Source organism: Schistocerca piceifrons, chromosome 2 (assembly GCF_021461385.2).
Source record: "Schistocerca piceifrons isolate TAMUIC-IGC-003096 chromosome 2, iqSchPice1.1, whole genome shotgun sequence".
Taxonomy (NCBI): Eukaryota; Metazoa; Arthropoda; class Insecta; order Orthoptera; family Acrididae; genus Schistocerca; species Schistocerca piceifrons.
This window is the reverse complement of record NC_060139.1, coordinates 215,434,509-215,461,466: the sequence shown is the minus strand read 5'-3', so window position 1 is coordinate 215,461,466 and position 26,958 is coordinate 215,434,509. Positions and strand designations below refer to the sequence as shown.

General features: G+C 41.9%; 1 protein-coding gene and 1 non-coding gene across 3 annotated transcripts in view; both read right to left on the bottom strand.

Moving 5' to 3' along the window:
• The window catches only part of LOC124776330, a 319,804-nt gene that overhangs the window by 231,056 nt on the left and 61,790 nt on the right, over window positions 1–26,958 (bottom strand). The window lies entirely within an intron of this gene.
• On the bottom strand, window positions 10,870–10,953 carry Trnas-gga. The gene is given in 2 exon segments: window positions 10,870–10,904; window positions 10,914–10,953. It is a non-coding gene; the product is annotated as a tRNA-Ser (tRNA).

The following is a 26,958-nucleotide window of genomic DNA, read 5'->3' as shown; positions in this document are numbered from 1 at the left end:
ACGCGAATTGGGGTGACAGTCACTGAAACAAAGGCAGTTTTCTTTGCGGCGAGATCTATTTACGAAATTTCAATCACAAACTTTCTCTTCCGAATGCGAAAATATTTTGTTGACATCCACTTACGTAGGGAGAAATGACAATCATAATAAAATAAAAGGAATCAGAGCTCGAAAGGAAAGATTTATGTGTTCCTTTTTCCCACGCGCCATCAGAGAGTGGAATGGTGGAGAAGTAGTATGAAAATGGTTCGATGAACCCTCTGCCAGGCACTAAGTGTGAATTGCAGAGTAACCATGTAGATGTAGAACACGGATTTACATGCGAAACGTCTGTACTTAAAGAACAGGCTATGCTGTCGTAATTTGGATTTTAGTGATAGAAATCACACAGGTGTTCCACAAGGTTCGGTACTGCGACCGGTGTCAGTCTTCTTTGTGATTATCTACACACCCCGTATGGTGAGTGGCGGAGGGTGTCTTGTATCACTACTCTTTTTTTTTTTTCTTTTTTCTTTTTACAGTGACTTCCTCTCCTATTCCGCTTGCAAATGGAGTGAGGGAAAAACGACTACCCATACATCGTCTTCCCTCCAGACAGCTCGCATAGCATCTCCGTAATACTCGCGTGTTGACCGAACCTACAGATAACAAATCTAGTAGTCCGTTTCTAAAGTACTTCGATGTTTTCCTGTAATCCAACCTGGTGGCATCTCAAACACTCGAGCACTAGTTTTCTATACGCGGTCTCCTTTACGGATGGACGACACCACCTCAAAATTCGTCCAATAAACCGATTTTTTCCTACTATGGCCCTTACGGGTTCGTTCCATTTATATAACTTTGCAACGTCAGGCCCAGATATTTAATCGACATGACTGTGTCAAGCAGCATAGTGCTAATGCTGTAATGCTCTATGCGGATATGTTTTTGCTAATCATCCGCATTAACACGTGTTGAAAGATTCATCACACCAACTAGCAATTTTGTCTCATTCATCTTGTATCTTCCTATGGTCACGACGACACTTTACCGTACACTACATCTTCAACATCTTCAGCAGACTACCGCACATTACTGCCCACACTGTTCGCCAGGTTATTTATGTACGTATATAGAAAGTAACGACGGTCCTATACGCTTCACTGCGGCACTCCTGACTATACTCTTGTCTCTGACGAACACTCGCCGTTGAGGCCAAAATAATGGGTTCTGTTACTCAAGAAGCCTGCGAGCCACTCACATATCTGGATACCTATTCCATATTCTCGTACCTTCGTTAACAGTCTGCAGTGGGGCACCGCATCAGACGCTTTACGGAAATCTAGGAATATGGAGTCTGTATGTTGCCCTTCATGCATGTTCAAAGGATATTATATGAGAATGGGGCAGGCTGAGTTTCGCACGAGTGTTGCTTTCTAAATCCGTGTTGATGTATGAACAGACGCCCTTACGTCTCACGGAAATTTATTATATCTGAATTGAGAATATGTTCAAGAGTTGTGCAGCAAACCGATTTTGAGGATATGCATCTCTAATTTTGCGCGGCTTTCTTTTACACTTCTTATATACTGAGTTGTCTCAGAATTTTTCTAGTCGCTTGGGGCTTCGCGCTGAGCGAGAGATTCGCAATAAATACAAGCTAAGTAAGGGGCCAATGCAGTAGAGTACTCTCTGTGAAAACGAACCGAGATTCCATCCGGATGAGGCGCCTTATTTATTTTCAAGACACCTATTATCAGGTGAGTATGTGTGTGTTACCAGTTTTTGATAAGGACTTTTAATGGGAAAACCATTCGAGATGTGAACGGTGTGCAGTGGCACGGAGAGATGTTTGAGTGGCTATGAGAGAGACAGGAAACTAATAAACTGATCTTGGAGCGGACTGGAGTGGAAGATATAGTTATGAATCTAATGAGAATGAAACTGAATCAGTCGAATGGATGGTCTATGGAACAACGGCGCCTTTTTTTTTTCTTTTTTGTCCCAGTCGTAGAGATAAACCGAATCGACTAACTAATGGAAGCTAAGTGGACGACTTGGAAAAAAATGAAAGGGAGGGGTGGGGAAAGGATACAAAATCGATGCGAGAAAGTGAATTCTGTAGCGTTTGGAGATGTGTAGAGATTGCCTGAAATTGGTATATGGTTCTATTTTATATGTGGGACTGTAAATATTCTTCGTATATCGTTGTTTTCGTAAATATCGCTGGAGTTCTGTCGCAAGAGATTCTATCTAATCTAATCATAAAATGGAGTTTTCAACATTTTGTTGGTAATGGGACTGACAACAACGTATACCGTTCATATACGGCTCGCGTGAAATCTTTTGTGTGATGCTGATTTCCACAACACGTCATGAAAAAAGAAATTAAAAATATTTCACAAAAAATCACAGAAAGGGCACCTGACGACTCGTAGGGGAGACTTTAACGTCGTGAGACATCTGGTATTTCACTAAAGACTCAAGATACCGAAATAAGATTTATGGACGAGTATTTTGCTGTATTGCGCTAATGCGAGTACTTTCTTCTTTCTCATCCACGGTAGTAAAACAATAATGACTTTTTCCAATCGAAAACAGTTACTTTCTTACAGGCACCTGTAGTTACTGAAAAATGGTATGTGTCATGGTATAGTACGAAAAATATTCCAAAAAATTGCGGGGAATGAGTTAACCAAAAACGTTACATTGTTGGGACAGTAGCTTCGCATACTCGGTCATGTAAACATTGGAGGGGGGGGGGTGGCATTATCTCCGGTCCATCGTTTCTCGATGAAATGGAAGTTTCCTTGCAGGGAACGGTATCTTGATCGCCACTCTTGATTGATGCATATCATTCCCTAACAAGATTCAAACATCGTCCTAGGCCCCAGCTGTTACCGTGAATATACAGAGCTCCGAGTTTGTGCATGCTGTAAGGGAAAAATAGGTTTATCAGTAGAGATGCTCGTCTTGTAATTTGTCCAGAAGGTAGACAGCTTTCTGATTTCGCTGTTACACCATTGTCTGCCTGTAATTCCCGGAAGAGAAACTCTTTGTGAATTGAAACAGGTAATGCTTCTGAAGGACCACGCGCAAACTTCATAACAGCACGAACTGTGGAAGAGCTTGGACCTTTTAGTTTTGTATCAACTACGTCACGTTCGGAAATATTTTATTGTACACGATGTCCTTTAACGAGAAGGACATTATATCAACATCAATTCCACCTAATGAACTAATCGTTTAGGGCTACAAGCCATCTTGAAACTGCTCAGGTCGCTGTTTTTTTCATTTACTCTTGATGTTCAGTTCTACCAGAACAAAATGTCCATAATGAGAAGGCAGTGTTGATGAAGTAATATAAAAAGCATCAATTAACTGTCAGTTATTTTATGCAGTTGACTCGTACCTTACTTCGTAAGTGCTGCCATCACATCGTAGGCAGACAGTCGCAAGGTAAAATTTTAATTTTATCTAGGTTTCGATGCCAATAATGGTATCTTCTTCAGAACAATGTGTAATATGTGTCCGTAGGGGTTAATTTATAGGTTCTGATGAAGATACCATTATTGGCATCGAAACATAGGTAAACTAAAAATTTTACCTTGCAATTGAAGGCTGAATTTCTTTGAACAATTTACGGTTGGTGAAGCGCTGCATTATGTTAAAGACTTGTACATAGTAGACATTGTCATCCGAGGATGGTCACCGAGAATAAATTTGAATAACAAATTGATCTGTTTTAGATGTCACTTTAATTGCACAGCAGCTATGTCTAAAATTTACAATCATTAACTGGTTTTATTTACTTTTTTTTTTTTTTTTTTCAGGCGTGAACTGCGCACTGTTTAGCTACGGTGTATGTTCTACATGCAAACTTCTAAATAAAGTATGCAACAACTTCCTTTACGACATCAGAGGGGAAATTTAAGTGGTCATCTTGATATATCACAGGAGTAAATACTTTATTTCAATCGTATTTGATGTTTGCATTCTGCCACAAATGATGTGTTTACCAAAAGAGAAGTAATGGAAACTAATGTTCTGCGAAGATTGTCCACTAGATAACGTTTTCTAAAGTGTAATTACGATTTACTTTTGCCACTTGATGTTATTCTGAATGGTGTAAGAAGTCACCATAATTAATCTCACCAAATTTAAGATAGTCGTACACACACGGGCACACTCGCTAAAATCGCCACAGTACTCCATCATCTATTTCACAGGTATCGGTGTCTACGAAGGCCAGAGGAATAACTGTAAGATCCGTTTCGTGATATTCAACTCAAGTAGTGCGTATATGCAAAAGTTCCACTCGATACTCAGCAGCTTCGTCACGTTAATTTGCGAACACTGTTATTGTTTAAAAGTGTGTAACAGACTCGTACTTCAGGTTCTGAACGTGTTTTCACCGAACAGTATGAAAATTTTAAATGTATCTGCATGTATCAGTCATGTAGTTAGCTTAATCCTAAATCAGCAGTAATCATTTTAGATCGACAGAGCACGATGAGGTCACAGCGAACATATCCTGGTACTGCTTACAGACATGTCTCTGGTATTGGACCACAAGCTGTCAAGATAAATAGCTTCTTTAAATTCCGATGATAATAACAAATAAGCCCACCACAGCAGTTTGCTACCGTTTCTCAAACTGGAACGCTTATATTATTTAAAAAACTCAATTAATCAAACTCCCTGTCGACAAAAGCGCTCGCTTCCATAGATGGTGGTATGTAATTACCTTGTTTCCATAAAGTGAGAGCCTTTATAACTCTGTTGCATCATAATAAAGCCATTTCGTAGTTGCATTAAAAATAACCGATCAAGGTCGTTTTCGGCGAATCAAGGTCTCCAATAACTCTCAGAAAATTTACAACCAGGTGCTCTGGAGGTCAGCACGTATCATTTGCTGCGCTCACTTTCTCAGAAACGTGTTTGGTACAGAAACCTCTTATTACAAAACCTGGAATCCAGTCTGATCTGGTTGGAGGTTTTTCGGCTTCTCATTGAGACTAACGCATCGAGCGTCCCGCTATTTGGTAGCTCGCTTCTCAGTCAACCCCCTTGGCTTTGGCTTTGCTGTTAAAATCAGACACCTTGTTTCCTTTTAATGGAAACGACGTTCAGTTTGCATTTTTATGTAGTTTCTTTCAAAATACGAGTAACATGGACATTGATTACAAAATTATTTTGAATCATTTTATGACAGGCGTTAAAATATACGTATTCAAGAGCTTAGAGCTCATAAAGCACTACATCGACCAAAAATATTTCTTATAATTGTTTACAAGACAGAGTCTGTAGAGCAACATAAATATTAAACTGCTTTCAATCTTCCTTGCGTAACTTAAATGTAAAAAAATGCTATCCAAACATGATTGTGGAGTATTACCATGAGATAGGCTCCCTTGACATCACGAAATCATATAACGCGTGAGGAAGTTCACAAAAAATGAATGTAGGTAGATTACAAAAGCGTGAGATTGTGCAAAGTGCTATTAATAAGGAACTCTACTTGCCTTTCGAACGTTTCAGCGTTTTTCCCCCCACAGTTGAAGAGTGTTATGCAGATGTCGGAAAGAGCAGGTTCAGCCGCCTAATTGGAAAGGTTTTCTCCATCCTTCGCGCCCGCAGGCACTTTCCCTTCGCGAAAGCATGAACTGTGTGCGTAAGTGCATCTGTTAACAGTAGGTGACTGTAATGGGAGCGAGTGCAGTGCAGTCACTTCGTATACACGCGACACATCTTCCGAAACACGAAAACCGATTTTGGAAACCGGTTTCTGCTGTCGTGTTTAAATGTTAACGTCTGAAGCGGATTTACTAGCCCAATTAAATATGGCCTTTGGAAAGCAGCTGCTCCGGTTGATGAATCAGTCAACACAATCGTTATTTCTCTTCGTTTAAAAATTACAGTGCTCATTGTAATATTTCTGCTTCTCTTTCACTGCACAATAAGTCCGTATTAAACTAATTTTCTGAAAACAAGGCGTAACTTGACAAAACCAAGCGCGCTTCAAAACCGGTTGCGTTTACATATACGAAAATCGATAGCGAAATTGGAAATCCGGCAACTAGAAGCGGATTTCCAGAATCGATTTTGAAGTGTTAACATGACCACCCAGAAGCGGTATTGGGAAATCGGTTTACGAAATCCGTTTCTAGGAGTCACAAGTAAACGGGGTGAGTGTCATGTTCCTGTTGGAAATGATGAAAGAAGGGAGAGCTGAAACCAGGTGCCGGCACATAGCCTACTACTATAGAATAGCACCATGGGGACCGCCGAGTTTAACGTCCCTTTCCGACGGACGGATCACCATTTCATGAGATCCTGCGGAGACGTCTGGAATTTAATCCAGCTTATTGGCATAAAGACTGGTGATCAGGAACTTTATGCCACCAATCCTCCTGTCCCCTCTGCCGTAAAAGCAAATGGAAAATGTCAGTTGTGCATGGCGTACTCGGACGGTCGCACATCCAAGTACTGGCCACGCCCGACGAGCTTAACTTCTGTGCGCTGATGAAACCGATGTATCCACTTCGGCATGGGCGCTGACCACACAGGACAGCAATCGCACGTGCTGAACATCAGTAAAAGAAATCGCATACGAGACATTAATGCTATCAATTTTACGGTCCAGCGTTTGGATACCTTATCAAGTAGGCATGACAACATACATGTAAGGAATTCAAAGATTCATTACTAATACCATAATAGGACGACACAGTCCAGTGGCGCCCAACGTGTGAGTAATTACCACCTGGGGGGTAAAATGAAGTTTGCTGACGGCAAAAACAAAACGATTCGATTCTGTTTCAGTCACGAAACTATATTACTTCCAAAAGATAACTACTATTATTATTACAGTTCTGTAAGACTCTGATATTGACTGTACAAGTTATCAATAATCACTTTTTCTCAGTAAGTAGCAGTAATGCGGTGGAGGTTACAGGTTCCTCACATAGTCCACCCTATATTGTGCTTTGTGCCGTACATCAGCGATGATAAAAGTGAGATATGTGTAACTAATTCTAAATATATCAAGAAAATGTCTTCTCCCAGTTGCAGATAGTACCTACAGTACTCCAGAAATTGCTTCATTATTCGCTTCGAAAAGATAAATGAATGAAATGACAGCACGTCACTGCAGTTACTATATAAGGGCTACTGTAGTGCTGTACACAGTTATTATTATTATTATTATTAGAGCATTAACAGCCTGAAGTCTTCCAATTTCTGCCAGCTCAGATGCATGTATTGCAGCAATGAAGTGATTTACGAGCACAAGTATAGTGCACATATTTTAACTTGGTTGATTTTAAATAGGGTTGTAGTGCACATGTCAAGAAAGTGCAGCGGTGGAGAGGGTTAATGCAAGGGAAGTTGTTTTGTGACAATTGTCTGTCGTCACTGTTTCTTATCTGAGAAGGAGTTGTGGATAGCACTATAGCACTGCAACGCACCACGACTTCCTTCGTCATTCATTGTACCCCCCCCCCCCCCCCCCTTCCCGGTAAAACACACACACACACACACACAAACAAAATATGATTCATCTTTCATCATTAAAAAAAAGTGTTCAAGAATAGTATTTCATTCTACAGTTTATTTAGGTTTAAAGTTGGTAATGATATGGAGGAGGAGGAGGGGGGGGGGGGGGAGTGCAACTCACAGCAGGATTGAGGGGGGGGGGGGGTAGTAGTAGTCAATGCCTGATTGCACCCGGGGGTAATGGTGTAAGAAAGGTTATACAGTCGATAGGAAAGTGTAGCAGAGATACTCAGGGAACTTAAATAGGGAATCTTTGGAAGAAATACGACATTGTTTTAGTGAAACCATCTTGGATAATTTTAGATAAATGGAAATACGGATTTGGCTAGAGGGAGGAGCTGAGTTCGTGACAGTTATGCTGAGCGACACTTGTACGAAGATGGAATGTGTTGACGTTTCTTCGGAGCCCAAGGCAATTCGGGGAGTGGACCTCGGAAGTAGGATCGTAAGCTACGTGGATCCTTCGGTGCGGTCTCTGTTTCTAACGGGTGGAGAAATTTCTGTGCGGGAGACTACACCGCAACAACATCACCACAATTTCAGTCGAAAATAGCTTCCGTTACACTGAACAACGGAGAGCTGGTTCTCTCCATTGCCGGAAGTGGGTCACGGTGTCGAGGGCTTGGGAACCAGGTTTCCGACATCTGCATACCACTCTTCAAGTGTGGGTTGAAAACGCTGAAACTTTCGAAAAGGCGAACAGAATTCCTTAGTAATACGATATTGGGCAATCGCATGCTTTTGTAAACTACTTGCATTCATTTTTTGTGAACTTCCTCCTGGTTCAATAGAAAGGTTACGGAATTGTGACAGGCAGGTGATTGTCAACAAGATGTCGATATATATGTTCACCATACATTTGAGCCTTAAGAATTCGCAGCCCGGAACTGTTAAGGAACAGTCACAAACGCCGTCGTCTTATTATTTATAGACGAATCTAGAGGGCTTTTTAGGAGTTGATAGTGTAGACTAATTCGAATAAAATAATCCATATAGAGTGTGTGACTAAATTCCCTTACCGACTTTGAAGACTTGTTGGGGGGGGGGGGGGGGGCGGCTCATGTCCGGAAGCGTACAGTTTTTCCGCTACACGCAAAATACCACAACACACGTTCAGATCTCCCGATTTCCGCGCGCCACAGACTAGGATATTACGTACCTCATTCACCGGTCACTTAGCCTGCCACGGTGGCCGAGCGGTTCCAGGCGCTTCAGTCCGGAACCGCGTGACTGCTACGGTCGCAGGTTCGAATCCTGCCTCGGGCATGGATGTGTGTGATGTCCTTAGGTTGGTTAGATTTAAGTAGTTCTAAGTTCTAGGGGACTGATGACCTCAGATGTTAAGTCTCATATCGCTCAGAGCCATTTGATTTTTCACCGGTCACTTGATGTCCCATGCCCAATACGGGTTTGTTTACACGCCGTTCAGTTGAGTTCATGGTCTGCCCAGAGAGGTCTGCGTCTGCTGTTGTGCCTGTGACCTTTGTTCATACCGCACTGCTGTACAGTAGTAAACTTTCACTACAGTACAGAATGCAAGCTGCACGTACATTTCATTTTAAGTGCATTCCTGTTGACCTTGGTGAACAACGCTCTTGTGAAATACGCCGACATAATGTTATTGTACGGCGAAGATCGGTGTAATGGGAGAGCTGCTTGTCAGTTGTGTGCAGAGCGTTTTTCACACCAGCACTCTCTTTGCTACGGTGTACCAACAGACCTCTGAGAGGGTACATTTACCACCTGGAGTTCGACTGTGGTGCTTAGCGACGGCGCCGCAATTGCTCTTCAGTTTCACAAACAAAGGGGCAGTCTTACCCGATGTGCTTTCGCAAGACTACTAGACTGTAATAAGTCAGATAATTGCAACATAAAACATTTTCCAACACACGGCAGGGATAGTACAGCAACCACAATATACGATGAAGAAACAGTCTTGGTTGCAGAGATGTAATTATTATTCATTTACCAATGACGTGTTTCACCTGATTCAGGTATCGTCAGATTCGCTGAATATTAGATGGTGTTAGATATATGGGATACCGAGCATACAAAAGGTTCCAACAAAACACTGTGCCTAACACCATCTAATAATCAGCAAATCTGAAGAGGCTTGAAGCAGCGTCATTGATAAATAAATGATAATTACACCTCTTCAACCAAGACTGTTTGCTTCTTCGTAATTTTATCTGATTCTTCGAGGGAAGTTGTTTATTTTCAAGTTAAACAGCATCACAAAAATAACTACAGCACGTTTGTTGGTTGGTTAATTTGGGGTGAGGGGATCAAACAGCGATGTCATCGGTCTCTTAGGATTAGGGAAGGATGGGGAAGGAAGTCAGCCGTGGCCTTTCACAGGAATCATCCCGGCATTTACCTGAAGCGATTTAGGGAAATCACGGTAAACCTAAATCAGGATAGCCGGTCGCGGGTTTGAACCATCGTCCTCCCGGACGCGAGTCCAGCGTACTAACCACTGCGTCACCTCGATAACGACGATTAGAGGATTAAATTACCGTCAGATGAACAAAATATATTACATGCATTGAACACCCTAAGGTATGTTTGAAATTTATCGTGAATTTAACGCTACAGTTTTAATGTCAAGGTCATTAGAGGCAGATCAGCTATTCAGCCGAACAAGGACGAAGAGGGAAACCGGCCATGTTTCCGTTTGAATACCATCCACAAACTCGTCTGAAGTAAAAAAGGGAAACTATGCGATATATACGGATTGCGGAATGGCGGTCTGAGCTCAATACACACAGTTTACACGCATACACTGAATCATTCTTCTGCCAACTGCTGGGGTGTCATTTTGTGTGGTATTGTGGCCGTGAGTCTTGCACGTATTGCTTATCTGTTATGACAGCCAGCTAGTAGCCCAAAAAAGGATATGTACCTTTAATCGATTAGATATATGTGACAAGGTACCTCTGAAGACGGGGCAGGTAGTCCCGAAATCGATTATGAATTACAGAAATTAAAAACCATCCTTGCGGCTAGAGCTTTATTTATTTATAAATGCAACACTTATGACATATGTCTCTTTCCGTCTATGGAAAATGCCCTCGGAAATGCGGGCAGGTTTGTCTTGCTTATCCGTAACCCGAGTCACCACAGTACTGCTCACAAAGAGTGAAGATGGTGGTGTGTAAATTACGTCCATCTGAAAATGCGTCGATGAGGTGATGGGTAAGTTGCAATACGGTTCGCGGAGATAAAAAAAAAAAATGGCTCTGAGCACTATGGGACTCAACTGCTGTGGTCATAAGTCCCCTAGAACTTAGAACTACTTAAACCTAACTAACCTAAGGACATCACACACATCCATGCCCGAGGCAGGATTCGAACCTGCGACCGTAGCGGTCGTGCGGTTCCAGACTGTAGCGCCTTTAACCGCTCGGCCACTCAGGCCGGCTCGCGGAGATCTATCGTCCTTTACGTCACCAGCTGCGCCTTTCCGAGTATGGAATCTGTGACTTCATCACTTGTGCCTTTAGTAGTAAAGAAACCTGCCACTTCACCTGTTGGCGTAGGGATACAGGAATCTAGGGAAAGTACCATTACCCCGCCACAAGGAATGTCGCAAACATCTCACCAGACACGGAACGCATTCTTTGGGACATAGTAGAATGGACTGATTATAAAAGATGATACATACACTGATTTCAGTTCATCAGGGTAAAGTCACTCTAATACATCTACATGGATATTCTGCAAACACACTTTAAGTGCCTGTCAGAGGGTTCATCGAATCAATAATAATTGCAGTCATAACTCATGAAAATAGTAGTCAAAACCAGTTATAGAAATATTTTACGTTTTCGTAATTATTTCTCGGCGTACTTCCTGTTATTACTTTAGGCATCCGGCGAACGTGAAGCGTGCAGCAAAGGCGCACAGCATAAATGGTCAAAAGCATGATTAACTGAGGGATAGAGTAGAAATAATGCTGAATTTTTTTTTTTCTAGAAGACACTATCGTCGCCTTCGACTGTTAAAATTATTAATTTATAAGGTCCAAGATAGAACTTAGGCGTTTTTGCCATTTCAAGTACTACATTACGAAAATTCCATTCTTTTGCACATGTCAGCATTTGAAAATTGCAGTCGTGGACTTTATAAATAAATAATTTAACAGTCGAAGGGGAAAATGACATCTTTTTAAAGAAATTTTTACCCCTGCACGCCATCCAGAAACAGATAAATGCTGAATTTGTCAAATGACAGACATTCAAATAAATATGTCTAATATATTACGAAACGAATACAAATAAATTAAAGAAAAATGATATCCAAGTGGAATGTATGAATTTTTCTGTCAATCCTCTATCGCCACACAATTCATTTAACATCTGAATGCAATAAGGCCAATTAACTGTGGTCTTTGAAGAGCTTTGGAAATTCGGTGAGGGGTGCTAGGAGACGTAAAGATGCTGGTCGAACTGGATAGATAAGTTTGTATTAGCATTTCCCGAGAAAAACAAGGTTTCGAGTTATGGTGTGGCACACCATAAACATTTTACATGCCGCTGCTGAACGGTAATGACATTCCAGACAGAAATTGATGATGGCGAGTTGTTATGTTAAGTGCAAAACTGCCGAATAGCCAAAAAGTGAAACAGTATTTACAAGAACAAACACTCGGGACAAACTGTCGCTTCCACATGAATAACAGCTGGTAAGGAGTTTCAAAGCAGTGCGTGATCTGTGCACCTAGCGTGAGAATCTGTCACTACTACAGTCGCCTCAAAGGAAAGAAATTCTCATTATTTTCGTATTAATTTGGGGGTTCCATTCGAAATCACTTGTTCCTATGAAAGCTATTCTTTTTCCTTGTGTCGGTGGTTCATGTGTTCTGTTTTATGTGGGCTCGCATTCGAGAGGACGACGGTTCGAACACGCGTCCGAGCGTCCTCATTTAGGTTTTCCGTGATTTCCCTAAATCACTTCAGGCAAATGCCGGGATGGTTCCTTTGGAACGAGACGGCCGATTTCCTTCCCCATCCTTCCCTAATCCGAGCTTGTGCTCCGTCTCTAATGACCTCTTTGTCGACGGGACGTTAAACACTGATCTCCTCCTCCTCCACTGTTACGTTTTACTTATTCATTCGCATAACCCTTTTAGATAGTACGGAAAATCAACTTTGGTGTTGCTTCTTTGTGTTTAGTTCTCTCTATTCGCAGACTTGCTTCATCCATCGAGAGTGTCGTTCCTTTTCGTTCTGCGTCCATTTCATTCCATTTGCTGACCTCTTTCTTTCTTGAAATCCTACCTTTTGTTTACTTCTCTAAAAAGTTTTCTGTTACCTGTTATGTCAAATCTACTCCCTGTGTCTTTCTCAATTTCAGAGAATCATGTGGATATGGCTCTCCGACTGTTTAGCAAAATGGTTCAAATGGCTCTGAGCACTATGGGACTCAACTGCTGAGGTCATAAGTCCCCTAGAACTTAGAACTACTTAAACCTAACTAACTTAAGGACAACACACACATCCATGCCCGAGGCAGGATTCGAACCTGCGACCGTAGCAGTCGCGCGGTTCCAGACTGTAGCGCCAGAACCGCTCGGCCACCAGCGGCCGGCGACTGTTTAGCAATTTGAAGATCTTCTTGGTTAGTGTTACTATCCATTAAGTATAAGTCTTCATAGGATTGCAGTCGTTCTTTCCTCGCTATATCAGCTAGCTTTTCCATTTTCAAACAGAGCTCTCTGATTTTTAATTTATTTCGCCATTACTATTACTTTTAGGTCCCAGTACTTTCCTTACAATTCTTCTTTCAACTTGCTTTAGTTTTTCAGTCTCCCAAAATCTTGTTAGTTTAAGTGTTTCTTCTGCATTCAGTGTTCCAGGTCTCACCACTGTTTGGGAGTGTCTTAGCTTTGTGGTCCAGGACAAAGGTGTTTTTTGTTATTTTCTGTCACATGGAATTTTCTTCCCATTTTTCGTATTCTATTTACTATTGGTATCTTTTCTTCTGTACTGCATGTTATCCATTCCGTTAAGCAATTAAAATAATTAATTTTACATATTGCCTTTTTATGAATTTTAAAATTTTTGGTGTCATCACAGATATTTGTCATGAACAGTGTTTTTTCAAATGATGTTTTCAGACCCATTTTGACTGCTTGTTTCTTTAGTTCTGTGATTTACTTTGTGGTATTATCCAGCGAGTCAATAATTAACGACCTGTTAAAAAAGCTACATCATCACTCGTGATTATATTTGGATTACTTTCTAGTTGAATAGTCTTGCGACGAATGCGATACTACGACAATTACACTGTATAAGTATGTCCACGAAGATTGTGCAGTCGTGATTATATTTATTATTTATATTATTATTTATTGTATATAGTCAACATTCTAGTTGAATAGTCTTGCAACGAATACGATACATACATAGCCCAATTAGACTATATGTCTCCGAAGATTCTGCTGTACTCCCGCATTGCCCTGCCAATGGCTGTACACGCATGTGATATCTCGAAAATGTCACCAAAATCAGCACACAAGCTCACTGTATTTCACCAGTGATGCTTGAGACGAATTGTGAAGGTCAGTTATCGCGATCACGTTCCAGATGATGAAGTGATGAGAAGAAGTGGTCTATGCAGACTGCACGAAATCGTTGCTGAGAGGAGACTGAGGCTTGGATGAAAGATGGAAGAATCTCCAAATCAGCACTGTTGTGGAAACGAACGGACGGATTCAGAAGTAGAGGAAGATCTAGGAATGCCTGGGAACAAACTTTCCCAAATGACCTTCAGTACATACTGGGTACTATCGTACTGGAGATGGTACGCACTTTCGAACTGGCTTATAGTAAGGATACCTGCAGTTTAACGTGGATTCCGGACCAATGTGTTACTCGGCACTTTTCACTGTAACTAACATTGCCGAAGACGAATGAAGCGATTAGTGACAGATAAAAATTCTAGCAGTGATCGGGCACCGAACCCCACATATTTGGATGCAAAGTCTGGCACACATTGACGCTACCGCTACTGCACGTAACTGGCTACAGCTGCACTAGTGTACAATTTCGGCCTTAGACCATTTTCAAGTATCCGTACAAGGATTCAGCGATGGCACATCTTACCATGCTAGACTCTGCACATGTTATATTTGTATGGCGTCCTCTGTCATTGTGCTGTCATTGTTTTTATTTATTCTACATAATTACTATTATATTACAAATACAGGTCGGACGGACGATGGAACAAGCAAAAATTACGACTACTCAAGTTCAAACCCTCTCTTAAAAAGCAATATCCGAATATAATAATAATTATAATAATAAAACTCGAAACTGAAATTGACGCCACCAAACGAAAATAATGACAGGCAGCAACAGAAAAGAAAAGTATCTGACATCAGTACCGATAGAAGAAAAATTTTGACAATGAATAAGAAATTCGAAATTAGTCACTAATAAAAATATTGTTTACAACAAAATATTATTTGCAACTGTCATGGAAATACTAATTTATAAATTACAATTACACAAACAATTAATAGTGTCACATGACTCTCCAGTTGGAGACTATGTTTGTATAGCTCAACAAGAATTTGTATTTTGACAAAATAATTCAAATACGATCAGACTCAAAGTTACCAACAATAGAAGGAAGCAGATAAATCATAAAATGACTTAAAAATAGCACAGCATCATGAGATGACAATATAGTTCTTGAATTCTGGGAACGTTATAGCAACGACATTATTTCATGTTCAACCATAAATGAAATCTGTACAACAAACAAATACCATTAGAATAGATCTTGGCATTCCTACTTCCACTACATAAAAAAGAAAAAAACAACAGATCTTAACAATTATAGAGGAATCTCCCTCTCGCCGGTAACCTATTAGTTTCTGCTGACGCACTTGTGAAGAAAAGTGAAGCAATGCTTCACCCACAATGACGAGAGTATCAAGTAGTATTCGGGAAGGGAAGAGGTGTTCTGTAGAGCAGAATAGAAAGGAAAAATTATAAACTTGAAATAGGTGATAAAATCAAAAACTTGAAATATGTGATTACTTTTGAAGATTTTAAAAATGCCTATGTGTCAGTCGTTAGAAGGGCACTAATCAGCATCACAAAAGGAATTCGGATTCGGTTATAAAGCAACAGAAATATTAAAAAACTTTAACAAGCGCGACAACGATAGTAAAATTTAAGGGGAAACTGTCAAGGTTACGAGAAGGAAATGGTTCGTCTGCTTTTATGTGCATCACAGAAGATGGTGAGAGAAGGAAATAAATTCATCGATAATAAGAATGTTCAACTTTCCCGAACTACAAATCCCACATACAACTGTTTGGAATGTGTTGAGAAACCGTTTGCATCTGAAACTGTACAGACTGACGATCGTATAAACAATAGAAGCCACTGATAAAATTGCTCGCAAGAACTTCTGTGCTGATATGTTAAATCGATTACAGGAGGATGAACATTTCTTGGACAAAATCATCTTTTCTGACGAGTCGACTTTTCACGTAAGTGACAGGGTTAACACACATGACTGTAGGATTTGGGGCAGTGAAAATCCACATCAAATATTGCAACATGTTCGTGGTAGCCCTAAACTGAACGCTTTTTGTGTACTGAGCAAGAACAAAGTGTATGTCCCTTTTTTTTCCCTGAGAAGACCATGAATGGGATAGTGTTCCTGGATGTGTTACAACAGTTTTTGATACCACATACCGATGAGGATGACCTATAACGAAATGTTTACGTCATGCAAGATGGTGCACCACCCCATTTCCTGGCTGACGTCCGGGATTTTCTCAGTGATTGGCCGTGATGCGCCAATTGCATGGCCCCCACATTCCCCAGACCTGACACCAACAGATTTAATTTTTATTTTTTATGGGGACTCATCAAGGATATCGTGTTTGTACCTCCTGTGCCGGCTTCTCTACCTGAACCTAGAGCAAGAATTTACGCCGCCACTGGGCAAGTTACGGCTGCAATGCTACAGCGAGTTTGGGAAGAAAATGACTTCCGATAGGACGTATGCAGGATAACCAACGGAAACCACATTCAACATCTTTAGTTTAAGATAGAAAAAACTTGATGTGTTTCCTTACAAAATAACACTAAACCCGGCTCTATATCTTCTTTCAGTAAATTTATATGAATTTTTAAAGTTGTGAAGTCCCTTCTGAAACACCCTGTATATCAGAATTTGGGCTGTTTATCAAGACTTGAAGTACAGCTGAATTTAACATCCCCAGTTTTCCCTGGTCGCATCATCGTCGCATAATAAAACGGGGACGTGCTGCGCGGGTTTCACGCGCCGACTAGCTGCAGCGCAGGACCACAAAGAGTGGTAACTGACGTGCGAAAGCTGTGAGGTAGGTGGGGCTCGGCACGGCTGGCATTTGGCGCTGCGCCGCCAGTGGCCGTAACTCAGCCAGCCGCAAGGACGACGTCGGTCGGTCGCGCCCTGCCCACGTCTCAGCGTCCGTTCACCATCGGGCAGCCGCTGCCCGACTCTTTGTCCGTGGCGCCACGACGTGCTAACACTGCACGTTTCCGTATTTACCTACCCTTTCCTCTGCAGCGATACAGATGAATGATAAAATACCGAAGGATTGGAGCAGAGGCAGGCTCATTGTGGTGTCACCGCCAGACACCACACTTGCTACGTGGTAGCCTTTAAATCGGCCGCGGTCCGTTAGTATACGTCGGACCCGCGTGTCGCCACTATCAGTGATTGCAGACCGAGCGCCGCCACACGGCAGGTCTAGAGAGACTTCCTAGCACTCGCCCCAGTTGTACAACCGACTTTGCTAGCGATGGTTCACTGACAAAATGCGCTCTCATTTGCCGAGACGATAGTTAGCATAGCCTTCAGCTACGTCATTTGCTACGACCTAGCAAGGCGCCATTACCAGTTACTACTGATACTGTAAAACATGTACCGTCAAGAGCGATGTTCACCAATTATGGATTACAGTTAAGTATTCCAGCAGCTACGTACGTTTTTTGTTAGTCTCATTTCCTTGACCCGTTCCAGACCTCACGCCAGACTGCGTGAGCTAAAACGCGTGCCTTTCGGCTTCCTCTCATAGTGGGTTGGTGCTCTTGCCAATCCACAACACTCATCAAGCTCTCCAAGAAAGGAGACCTATCGGTTTGTGATAATTGGAGAGGCATCACCCTGCTGTGAGTCCCAAGCAAGATCCTCTCGCGAATAATCCTAAACGGGATAAAAGCATATGTAGACAAGAAAATAAGAAGAGAACAAGAAGGATTCAGGGAGGATCACTCTTGCATTCAACAGATAAACACCTTGAGAATCGTGATTTCCCTAAATCGCTCCAGGCAAATGCTGGGATGGTTCCTTTGAAAGATCATGGCCGACTTCCTTCCCCATCCTTCCCTAATCCGATGAGACCGATGACCTCGCTGTTTGGTCTCTTCCCCCAAACAACCCAACCACCTTGAGGATAATAGCTGAACATTGATATGAATAACAGTAGCCGCCTTACACGTTGTTTGTACACTCTGAAAACTCCTTCGACATCATGATCAGAACAAAAGTATGGAGCGCATTGCAAATTTTTGTTATTCCCAAGAAAATAATTGCTCTTGTCAAGCGTAGCGTCCTGTATGAAAATCACTGGCTGTGCTGTGTGCAGTCTGTGGCTGGTTGGCATTGCTGGTTCTAAGGACAATGGCAGAAACTTTTTGAGTGCACAGGTGGTGGTTTATGGACTTGCTATATTGTCTGCAAGACTCTTCGATGGTGATTGTGCACCTGCACAGTCGCAACAGATGGCTGCTGGTCGTCTCTACAAGGACTGCAGTGGGGCTGCATCTTTGATGGCCCACCAATACCATACTCTCTACCAGGATTACAGTGGGTCTGCTCTGTGATGACCTACCTACCAATATTCTTCAAAACTTCGACTGACTCTGCTGTGGGTTTGCTCTGTTGTGGCCGATTACCTGTCTGCATGTCAAGAGTCAGCATTGTCTTTCCATTGGAAGGACAACACTACTTCTTCAAGACTGCATGGAAATCCACTTCTTCCGTATGCATTTTCTTTTACTGCTCAGACTTTGAGAAAAAAAACTGCAATTACTACTGTGATGAATGATCAGGACTGTCTTTATGGGCCGGCCGCGGTGGTCTAGCGGTTCTAGGCGCTCAGTCCGGAGCCGCGCGACTGCTACGGTCGCAGGTTCGAATCCTGCCTCGGGCATGGATGTGTGTGATGTCCTTAGGTTAGTTAGGTTTAAGTAGTTCTAAGTTCTAGGGGACTGATGACCATAGATGTTAAGTCCCATAGTGCTCAGAGCCATTTGAACCATTTTTTTGTCTTTATGGACTGTGAGAAAATCTTTGCTTTTGACCAACAGTGTATCAATAAGTGTGTGCATTTGATATCTCTATTATTGTAATTATGAAATTTTTTTTCAAATCTGTATTGGCCACTGCCCAAAACAATTTGTAAAATTTTTGTGGGGAGCAAGGGGGCTGTGTAAGTAGGCTGTTTAAGTTTTTATTGTCTTTAAATAAATGTGAGAAATTACATAAGCAAGCCAATAGTAACTGATTCGGACCCTGTCCACAATCGTAAGCGAATCCTGCCTTCCTTGAGTATCAGGTCTCAGATTTTTAGTAAGACGGGCCAACAGTACTCACCGTGCTGAGAACCTTGCCAAGAGTGCTCGAGGTGTTCTATCAGTAGAGGACAATCAGGAGAGACAATGGAGTCTCCTGGCATCCGCCTGGTCTCACGATATTTACCTGTGGAGCAAATCGAAGGGTCAGGTGCACTCCAATAAAAATGTTCAACTCTGTGTGAAATCTTATGGGACTTAACCGCTAAGGTCATCAGTCCCTAAGCTTACGCACTACTTAACCTAAATTATCCTAAGGACAAACACACTCACCCATACGTGAGGAAGGACTCGAACCTCCGCCGGGAGTAGTCGCATTGTCCATGGCTGCAGCGCCCTAGACCGCTCGGCTAGTCCCGCGCGGCATACTCTAATAATCCTCACACACTGAACACTGAAAACGCTATTGCCCTTATCCCTCACACAGAGCTGCTACGTATATATCACAGTTTGATAAATCGAACACAGCCCTGTTTTCAGATGGCCTTTTCTCTTATGTTCGTTAGTAATCCCACATCAGCGTTACTATAAATATTTGCAGCGTCAGTTTTATTTTATTCAGGCTTTATGAGTGCCAGGTACTTTTGAAAAAGGGGATAGTCATCTATAAATCGATCACATTACAATAAAAAATTGAGGATCATTTAATCGTGGAACGCTTCCGTAGTCAAGTGCCCAAGGCTTCTGATTCTCATGCGAAGGACCCAGGTTCAGTTCCCGGAACTGCCAGGGAGTTTTGCTTGTAGTTGTATTGGAAAGGGGTGCAGTCAACTTCGTGATGTCAACTGAGGAGCTACTTGAATGAAAAGTACCGTCTCCAAGGCCTGAAAAGTCGACAATGGTTGGGAAAGCGGTGTGCTGACCCCATGTGCCACCTGCTGTTTATCCCTTCAAACACAACAGAAAGGAGAGGTGGGCTACAGATGCGTGCGGCTGCTGTCGTCGCATGAAAGCTGTACAGGAGTAGAAATGATTAGCCAACAAGTTAACACAGTAAACAGCAGATTTACTTGTATTTCTTCAAGCCTACGAAGCCTCATTACAAATAATGCAACATGAACTAAAGTCCAACTGATACAGTAGCAACAAGGACGTGGCTCTCTGAACTCAAGCGCGAACGAAGGTGCTGGAGCCGCAACTAGGCAGTATCTGCATAGCTTCACTTAGCGAACAGGCTTCGAGTACGAGTGGGCTGTATGGTTACCGCTGGCCATCCTGTATCGTGGCGGCACAAGGCGCTCATAGTCCACAGCCACTGAAGGCATGGCTCAGCTGGCGTGCTCCATTGGGTCCACCTGATCCCGCGTGACTGCTGCTGGCGTCTGATGGAAACCTGCAATTCTGTTGCTAACTTTAAGACGCCCCTCGGCTAGTGTCGATACGTGATACCCCACCTCCATAACGCATTATTTGATGCCACATGCCGTGTGGTGTTCACAGCCTGATTGCGAGTTTAGTTTCAACTTCAATGCAGTCTAAGGCAAAGTTATATGAATAAAACAGTCTAAATCAATAAATGAAACCTCTTTATTTATTACGACATTTCAGCATCTGCCACCATTATAGAGGGTGTTTATAAATGAATATCGGGGTTTTAACGCTTTATAATATTTATTACATTAAACTTACAGTTATAAATGATATGTTAAATGAAAGAGCAACTCAAACAGTTTTACCAAGAACCTTATAAATGTTCAATGTGAGCACCATTTGTCACACGGCACACATCAAGTCTATTTACACATGTACCCAAACGATGGATAGGCCGCAAGGGGCCCAATGACAAGGGCTTGCTTTGCATGGCCTCCACGTTCACCCGACCTAACGCCACACGATTTTTGCCTTTGGGGCTTCATCAAGGATCGTGTGTACGTGCCTCCGCTACCAGCAGACCTTCCTGAATTAAGAAACCGGATTGAAGCAGCTGTTGCTACAATCACTGAAGGTACACTTATCAGCGTTTGGGAAGAACTCGGCTATAGACTTGATGTGTGCCGTGTGACAAATGGTGCTCACATTGAACATTTCTGAGGTTCTTGGTAAAACTGTTTGAGTTGCTCTTTCATTTTACATATCATTTGTAACTGTAAGTTTAATGTAATAAATATTATAAAGCGTTACGGTTCTAGGCGCGCAGTCCGGAACCGCGCGACTGCTACGGTCGCAGGTTAGAATCCTGCCTCGGGCATGGATGTGTGTGATGTCCTTAGGTTAGTTAGGTTTAAGTAGTTTTAAGTTCTAAGGGACTGATGACCACAGCTGTTAAGTCCCATAGTGCTCAGAGCCATTTTTATAAAATGTTAAAACCCCAATAGTCATTCATAAACACCCTGTATATCACAAAACTTTGAACTTGTGAAGCAAGGTTCAGTGTCAACATTAAAATCTGTACTTAATAATTACACTGAACCTTGTTTCGCAAGTTCAAAGTTTTTTGATATCTAATGGTGGCATGTGCTGAAATACAATAAAAAATAAAGAAATTTCATTTAGCAATCTGGAGAGTTTTTTTCTCTTTTTTTAAAATATAAGTCTTGTTCTGTAGGACGAAACTGAGGAGCACGTCTCCATGGTCATGGAACGAAGAGTAATAGTAGATAAAATGAGTGTAACGAAGAGTAACAATAGATAAAATGAAATGTATATGAATCCTATGAGACGACAAGCCGTAAGTTTAAATAAACATAATCAACAACGTAACACAATTGTTAGATTATTTAACAAAAATTTCCAGTTCCTCAGTAGAACAGAGCAGTGGAGGGTAAAGCTTGGACAATACCAGCCACTTGTGCTGGTGAAACGTCAGAAAAATCGTCAAAGAAACGTCGGCGGAAGAATCTGAGACAGAAGCCAACAGACTGTTCGTCTTGAGAGTAAGCTGATATCGTTAACAACAACCGACATTAAGAAAATGTGTATCGAGAGGCCAATGTCAGAATTACCATGCTACTGAACAGGAGGCGGCAGGAGGTTCGCGAACTTATATCACATATTGCTCGAACCGCCCGTTTCTGAGCCGAAAAACCCTTTTTGAATCAGAAGAGGACTCCCAAAAAATAATACCATACGTCATAAGCGAATGAAAATAAACAGAGTAGACTACTTTTCGTCTTGAACAATCACTTATTACAGATAGTGTCGTAACGGTAAATAAAGCAGTATTTAGCTTTTGAACAAGATCCTGAACTTGGGGTTTCCACGACATCTTACTGTCCATCTGAACGCTTCGGAATTTGAACTGTTTAGTTTCACTAATTATGTGCCCGTTGTGTGTAATCAAAATGTCAGTTTCTGTTGTGAGTTCGGAATTATAAAAACTGAGTCTTACTGTGATTTAACATCGATTTGTTTTCTACAAGACATGAACTTACGTCTTGAACTGTGTCAACATTGCGCACAACATCCTTCACTACCAAGCAGATGTCATCAGCAAACAGAAATATTTTAGAATCACCTCTAATACTATAAGGCATATCATTTACATAAATAAGAAACAGTAGCAGCCCCAGCACCGAAGTCTGGGGCAGTCGCCACTTAACTGTGCCCCACTGGGACTGCATGCCGCAGCCACTCTCAGTGCTGCGGAGAATGACCTACTGCTGTCTGTTCTTAGTGGGAGGTTTACTAGCTTTGGCCCGATAAAACCATGTTCTTTGAGAATTTTTTTCTCGGATGTGATATAGATATCAATGTCAAATTGTTCAAAATGTTTATTGATATTTCCTCTACAAACTGTAATTTTTTCGACCGGAAATGTCGAAGGGCAAAGGCGGAAGTGCCGTTGGAACGAAACAAAATTTCGATGTAGACCTCCACGCGCGGTATGGCACAGGTCAGCCGGATCGTCTGTAATCAAAACTGAGTTGATGTAAGCGAAGTACATAAGACTCTTTAGGAATTGTACCTCGCTTATGTTATTTGGACCATTGGAAACAAAATGGCGGCCATTTGAAAAAAATAGGTTTTTTTTCATCGATTTTTCGACTTCGTCGGCCAAGTAAAAATATTTACAGTTGATGGATCGGAATAAAAGTGGTACAACTCCTAGACAATTTAGTTAGCTTCGTTGGAAACAAAGAATCATGCCTATCCGTTTAGCAGATTTGAAGTTACCATACCGCACGATAAGAATAACGTCATTTCGAGAAAAACGCGTTTGAAGTTTTGACTACATATAAATGCAATATCATGCAACTTAAGTTCAATCTGTTATTCCGGGTCCATAAACTAGTCCTTCCTCTTCCTCACGGAGGGCGTTCTGCTCGATCTGGGCTATCCTGCGCTGCTCCGAGCCGCTCGTACGGCCGGTGACAAGCGGTTTTCGGCCGCTTGAATCCGGTCGTCGTCTGAATGCATGGCGAACTGCGTCGAATAGAGTCCCCGGGTGACTTCCATCGTTGTCATCGTCTTCACAATTGCTGAATACCCTTCGCTGAAGCTGCTCACTGCCAGCTTCGCACCAGAATGCAAATGCTTGGGGGCTAACTTCGAAACACACGCGTTCAAACTTTCATTTGAATTTTGTGTGTTTCCTCCAAAGCAGCGGTGCGATAACTCGTCCTCCGAAAGAAAAAAAAAACTGGTGCGTGAGAAAGGCCGATTTCAGGCAGGTGGATTTTTTTGTTCAACCGTGAATACCAAACATTTCCGTTCGTATTCGGAAAAACCGTTTCAGGGGTGGATTCTAAACACTTTTATGGATCCAAAAATGCAATTTTAACAAATCGATTTTTTGAACCAAGAGATAGTAAACCTCCCCTTAAAGTAAGTGGCGAACAAATTGTGAGCTGCTCCCCTTATTCCATAGTGGTCCAACTTCTGCATTAATATTTTGTGATCAACACAACCAAACTCCTTAGTTAAATCAAAGAATGATTAAACTATTCATGATAATTGCGGTCCCATACAGGAAAATTTCCGTTGACGGAATGGATAGTGTCTTGAAAGGAGGATATAAGATAAACATCAACAAAAGCAAAACGAGGCTGGTTCAAATGGCTCTGAGCACTATGGGACTTGACTACTGAGGTCATCAGTCCCCTAGAACTTAGAACTACTTAAACCTAACTAACCTAAGGACATCACAAACATCCATGCCCGAGGCAGGATTCGAATCCGCGACCGTAGCGGTCACGCGGTTCCAAACTGACGCGCTTAGATCCGCACGGCCACACCGGCCGGCAGCAAAACGAGAATAATGGAATGTAGTCGAATCAAGTCGGGTGATGCTGAGGGAATTAGATTAGGAAATGAGACACTTAAAGTAGTAAAGGAGTTTTGCTGTTTGGGGAGCAAAATAACTGACGATGGTCGAAGTAGAGAGGATATAAAATGTAGACTGGCAATGGCAAGGAAAGCGTTTGTGAAGAAGAGAAATTTGTTAACATCGAGTATAGATAGAAGTGTCAGGAAGTCGTTTCTGAAAGTATTTGTATGGAGTGTAGCCGTGTATGGAAGTGAAACATGGACGAGAAATAGTTTGGACAAGAAGAGAATAGAAGCTTTCGAAATGTGGTGCTACAGAAGAATGCTGAAGATTAGATGGGTAGATGACATAACTAATGAGGAGGTACTGAATAGGACTGGGGAGAAGAGAAGTTTGTGGCACAACTTAACCAGAAGAAGGGATCGGTTGGTAGGACATGTTCTGAGGCATCAAGGGATCACCAATTTAGTATTGGAGGGCAACGTGGAGGGTAAAAATCGTAGAGGGAGACCAAGAGATGAATACACTAAGCAGATTCAGAAGGATGTAGGTTGCAGTAGGTACTGGGAGATGAAGAAGCTTGCACAGGATAGAGTAGCATGGAGAGCTGCATCAAACCAGTCTCAGAACTGAAGACCACAACAACAACAACAACAACAACAAGAACAACCGGAAAATTGTTTCGTTTGTCAATAAATTCATTCTTACTCTCAGCTTGTCATACCACTACGTTACAGCGGTTCCGTCAACGATGGAACGTTTAAATAAGTGATTTCGATATCCAGTGATCTCTATTAGTACATCCTCTCGCTGGTACGGGTCTGCTCCGAGGTATGCGACAATCGCGCAAAGTGCGCAGAATGTTTGTGGCACCTGTGTGCAGCACGCGGCACGCACCTCATCGCGTCTGAGACCCTTGTCAACCGCTGGCGCTCATTACGAACGGCCTTGGTGTAAGCGAGCGCTGCTGGCACACAACCTTAACCGCAAAAAGCAGCAGCTACGCGAGCTGTCTGCCCACTAACCCATTACGGGCTTAATTGAAACCCGCGGTCCGGTTATACCTGAAGAAACGACAAGTGTATTGGTCCTGGCGCACTTGAATTCCGAATCGCTTGTTCCACGAAAATGAGTCGGGGGGAAGCACGCTCAAATGACAGGAATATTAACTGATCACTCTGGACAGTTTTGTCCACTGAAGTATGCAATACAACGAAACGCTTCTGCAAACTACAACCCCGTACTCCCAATTAATTTTTTGAGGAACGTGGTTTAAGAAGCAGCAGAATTACACCCAGTAATTCAGCCCAGTTCCACAAAGGTTTCTTCTGTGTAATCGGTCGCAGAATTTTTAGGTTACGTCTACGTAGAACTGCTCAAATCTTAAAGGAGTCTAGAAATACCTAAAACAAAAGAAAATGATGTTGTGCCTCTAACAACTAGCAAAAAGTGAACATGGGCCCCTAGATGTTTCAGTGTAATTTATTATTCACCTTCTAGTTTCCATAGTGTTATTGTCTTCCAGCTGTCGAAACAACAGTTCTAAAAACGTCAGGTGGTGGCTAGTGTGTGCATAGTACTGAAATGTGTGTTTAATAAGCCACGGATGCAAAATACTGAAACGAATTATCCACAGAAGAATGATGCAAGTGGTGTAATCCGATCTGGAGGAATATCGTTTTTGATTACGGAGATATGTACGTACATGACAATCAGTAATGACCCTATCAATTATTTTAGAAAAATGATTGAAGAAACCCACTTTTATAGCATTTGTAAAACCGAACTGCAGTTATCAAAGTCGAAGGACACGAAAATGGAGCTGCAGTTGAAAAGAGACGCACAGTTGTAGCCTATTCCCCATGTTATTTAGTCTATATATGGAGCAAGCAAAAAAGAAAATCAGGGAGAAAATTCTACGAGAAATTAAAGTTTCCCCATGCCACTGTAATTCTATTAGGGACGGGAAAAAGCTTGGAAGATCAGTTGAATTTAACGAATGATGTCTTCGACAGATCAGGTGGACATCATCAAACATAAAACAATAATATAAACTAACCACAATTATAAGTTTCTAACATCGGACTAAAACGATTTAATAAATAAACCCCAGCAGTAACAAGAGTGGAAGAATGCTTAATGGAGAGTACTCGATTCATAAAACAAGGTTAATGGAGAGCAACGGATTTAAGTCAGGTGACGCTACGAAAGTTAGATTAGGACATCAGACACTAAAAGTACTAGACGAGTTTTGCTACTTGGGTCGCAAAATAATTGCGGGAGGCAGAGGTAAGGAAAATGAAAGATGCAGACTGACAAGAAAAGTTTTTTCTTAATAATTCTGAATATTAGATGGGTAGATCGGGTAAGTAATAATGAGGTACCGGAAAGTAATTTATGGCCCAAATTGACTAAAGAAGGGATAGGTTGATAGGACAATTCCTGCAGCATCAAGTCGTTGTTAACGGAGGTAAAAATTCTAGGTAGAGATCGGAGCTTGAATACAGTAAGCATCTACATCTACATCATATTCCGCAAGCCACCTAATGGTGTGTGCTGGAGGCTACTTTC